The following is a 4,101-nucleotide window of genomic DNA, read 5'->3' as shown; positions in this document are numbered from 1 at the left end:
TCGCGCCGCCGGCCCCAGGCTTGAAGCGAGGCTCTTTGCACACCACAGGTGGCTTTTTTCCGTGATAGGCAATCTGTCCTTTTCCCTTCTGGCAGTTGGGGTTCACGTGTGGGGGGAGGGGGCTTGCCTCAGTAAACAGGTGTTGGGCGAATCTCCCCTCCCCATAAAGCAAGTGAAAATCGGGACACACGCCCGCGTCTTGGAGCGCAGTCACCCAAGTCCCGTGCGCCCTGGCCAACAGGTACCCCACTCCGGAGCGGTGCTTTGGGGAACGCAGCGGGGCCGCCACTCGGGAGTCACCAGGTCTCCCTCCACGCCTACTCCCCCCCGCCCCCCACCGCTGTAGACAGTGTCCGATTCTTGCATCCAAACATCCTGGGACCAATTTAAAACGCATTTCCTGGTCCATAAATCCGCAGGCAGAAGCCGGGTCCCAAGCTCTCCCGGAACTTGCGCTACAAAGGTGCGGTCGACTGGAGGGGAGGAGGAGGGAGGGGGGAGACTGCCCAAGGTCCCGGCTAATTGGAGGACGGGCAGACGACTGAGAACTGCCAGCCAGGCCTTAGAGACTCAGAGGAGGCGCAGTCCGGAGCCTCCGGGTAGCCCGGGGCCCTGCTGGCACCTGCCTGGCCTGAGAGAATCACGGGATCAGCCCCTCCTGGGAGACCCAAAGTTCCACCTCACCCTCTTGCCTTGGACGCCAAAGCACCGACCACCCCTCCTTCCCCATGCGCTGAGGAGGGACATTTGGGGTGTTGGGTTTGTTTTGTTTTGTTTTGTTTGGGGCAGTTATGTGACTCAGTGCACCCTCTGGTCCTGTCTCCTGGGCTCCCCTTGGAAGGTTCTCCACAAGCCTGGAGTGGAGGTAGTGGGTTGGCAACATCCTGGACTTTACTGGAAGCTATCAAACTGCTCTCCAAAGTGCCAGGAGCCAGTCACCTCCCACCCTGGGTGTGGTTCCCTACCCCTGGGCGACACTGGTATTCCCAAGCTTCTGGCGTTTCCATTTATTTCATCTTGTCCGTCTGAATAGACCTGGTATCGTATCTCAAGGTGGCTTTCTGTCATTGAAACATGGCATGTAAATATGTGGTCAAACAGGCAGCACACTGGGTTCCCACAAGATTCGGGTTCAAATCCTGGCTCCAGGGTCTGCAAGCTGTGTGGCTGTGGGCAGTCACTGAATGTCTCTGACCTCGGATTTCTTTTCTGGAAAATGGGGATGAGAAAATTCCCCTAGGGTGACCATGAGAATTCAAGGAACGAAGCACTCGGCTCAGTCAGCACTTGGGAAGCAGGAAGTAGAGTTATTAGAAGGCCAGCACCCCCATTCCCCCTTCCCCCATCGAGGGTCGTGGACACCCACATGTGGACACTCGGTCCTCAGCTGCTGAAATAAACCTTGCAGGACTCCGGTGCACTACGTTGGCTCCCCTCCATTTTCTCCCCAATCCTTTCTTTGCTCATTCAGCAGCCCTTCCTCACACACACACTGTGGATGAGCTGAGATGCTGGTGGAAAGGGTGACTGGTCCTCATACTGGTTCCCAGCACATCCCTTTCCACCCCTGCGCCCCCCACCAGTGCCTGTGCTTCCAAGTCCCCCTCCCGCCCCTGCCTCCAGCAGGGACCGGCTCTCACCACTGAAATGCAATGCGCGTCTCAGAGGCCTTTGCTGTGTGTAGTTTGGAAGTCGCTCTCCCATCACACAGGGCTGGCCACACTGATTTCATTTGGGAGGGAATTCTCCAAGGCTATGAGCATGGTACCACCCAGCAATTCACAAACAAAACCCAGGGAGGGGGACAAAAGCTGTCACCCAAGTGAGTGCTGTGGGCACTGGGGCAAAGACCTCCCTCCTTGAATGATGTGAACATCACAAACCCTCTGCCTCGCCTGTTCCTACCTACAGCCTTTCTGGCCGCCAGGCTCTTGGGCCCTCTGTTCCTGCTACCCAATCTCTCTTCCCAGGCTGAGAGTTTTCTGTTCTCAGCTCCAGAGAGGCCTCCTGACTTTGCGAGAGGAAGATGGCCCCACTTTCATGGCTATAGAAACCTGTTTGTCCCCTTCAGAGAGCTTAGCCACCAGTGCTTGCCCTTTCGTCTACACCTGTGTTTACCATGCCACTGAAATGTCCATGTGATCTCCTTGCAGTGTGAGGAGGACGCTCCTTCCATCAAGAGGTGGGTCCGACATCCCCCTCCTCGTGAATCTGGGCTGGCATCTGAGTGTCAAAGAAGTGATGCTGTGTGACTTCAAAAGTTAAGTCATAAACAAGCTGGATGCCATGACTCACCTAGGAGTTTGAGACCAGCCTGGGCAACATAGCAAAACCCTATCTCTTAAAAAATATATATAGGCTGGATGTGGTGGCTCATGCCTATAATCTCAGCAGTTTGGGAGGTCGAGGTGAGAGGATTTGCCTGAGCCCATGGGTTCGAGACCAGCCTGAGCAACTTGGTGAGAGCTCATCTCTACAACAAATCAAGAAAAATTAACCAGGTGTGGTGGTACATGCCTGTAGTTCCAGCTCCTTGGAAGGCTGAGGTGGAAGGATAGCCGGAGCACAGCAGGTTGAGGCTGCGGTAGCCAAGAGCATGCCACTGCCCTCCAGCCTGGGTGACAACTAAAAAAATAGATAGATAGATAGATAGATAGAGATATAGATATATAGCTGGGTGTGGTGGTGAGCACCTGTAGTCCCAGTTACTTGGGAGGCTGAGGTGGAAGGATCACCTCAGCCTAGGAGGTCGAGTCTGCCATGAGCTGTGATCATCGTGATTATGCCACTGCACTCCACCCTGGGCAACAGAGTGAGACCCCGAATCAAAACAACAAAACAGAAAAACAAAGCTTAGGTCACAAATAGTGATGCATACCTCATGCTCTTGGGATGCTTGAGCTTGAAACAGTCACAACTGAAGGAAGCCCGTGCAGCCCGTGAATAGGCCACAAGGAGAGACACCAGGGCTGCCAACCACAGCCAAGGCAATACGCCTAGCCACCAGCCAGCAAGGGCCGTGAAAGGGTGTCCTCTTCAGAGCAGGCAGGTCACCCAGCTAAAGCAGAGTGGAGCAGAGACAAGCCTTTGACATCATGTCTGGTCATCATTTCAATTTCTGGTCAAAATAAATGATTGTTGCTTTAAGCCAAGCATCATGCAAACTATAGCCTGGAGATCAAATCTGGCTCACTGCCGGTTTTTATAGATAAAGTTTTATTGGAACACAACCATGCCCAGTTGTGTTATCAGTTATCTATTTCTATAGTGGCTCTTACACTACAGCACCAGAGCTGAGTGATCCAGACACAGTGGCTCATGCTTATAATCCCAGAACTTTGGGAGGCTGAGGTGGGATGGTTGCTTAAGCCCAGGAGTTCAAGAGTAGCCTGGGCAACGTGACAAGAAGAAAAGCTGAGTCGTTTTGACAGACACCATGTAGCCCATAAAGCCTGAAATGTTTACTACCTTGTCCTTTACAGAAAAAGTTGACCAAGCCCTGTATATTCATCTTCAAGGGCTGTCGTTTCAAAATCCCACAGACTGGGTGACATAAATAAGAAAAACTTCTCTTCTTGTCTTTTTAAGCTAAAAGTTCCAGATCAAGGTCCTGGGGAATTAGTTTCTAGTGAGAGCTCTCTTCCTGGCAGACTGCCACCTCTTGGCTGCATCAGGACCCAAGCCTCCCTCCTGCTGGGCCCTGCAGTCTCTTCCCTCATCCTGGTCGCTTTGTTTCTGCTCTCCACTGATCAACCTTCTCTGCTGCGATCTGCTCTTCCTATCCTGACAATCACTAACCTGGACCCTCAGGGTCCTGAGTCCTGAGTCCAGTGACACAGATTTGGCCTGATCAGGTGTCTATTCCTGTTCTAATCAGCTGTGGTCAGGGGTTGGGGTCCTGCCTGATGAGGGCAGGAAGATTTGATGGGCATTTTTAGTGCCCATAGAGGAAGCACATTCTGAGCCCCAAACTGGGGTGTGTATTCTGTCAACGAGTCAGGTGATTTAAAGAGAAGGGAAGGGCTTTGAGAAAAATGACAGGCATAGGCTGGGCATAGTGGCTCACTCCTGTAATCCCAGCACTTTGGGAGGTGGAGGCAA

General features: G+C 53.0%; 1 protein-coding gene across 1 annotated transcript in view; it reads right to left on the bottom strand.

Moving 5' to 3' along the window:
- LOC103262115 (junctophilin-3) overlaps positions 1-223 on the bottom strand; it is a 94,761-nt gene extending 94,538 nt beyond the window's left edge. Inside the window, exon 1 of the mRNA XM_021713202.1 lies at positions 128-223. The gene's annotated coding sequence lies outside the window, so the exon portion shown is untranslated. The remainder of the gene's footprint in view (positions 1-127) is intronic.
- Between the last annotated feature and the right edge of the window lie 3,878 nt (positions 224-4,101).

This window comes from Carlito syrichta, unplaced genomic scaffold (genome assembly GCF_000164805.1).
Source record: "Carlito syrichta isolate Samal-C Ts95f unplaced genomic scaffold, Tarsius_syrichta-2.0.1 Scaffold304337, whole genome shotgun sequence".
Taxonomy (NCBI): Eukaryota; Metazoa; Chordata; class Mammalia; order Primates; family Tarsiidae; genus Carlito; species Carlito syrichta.
Note: the sequence above shows the minus strand (reverse complement) of the source record. Positions and strands in the feature narration are given on the sequence as shown.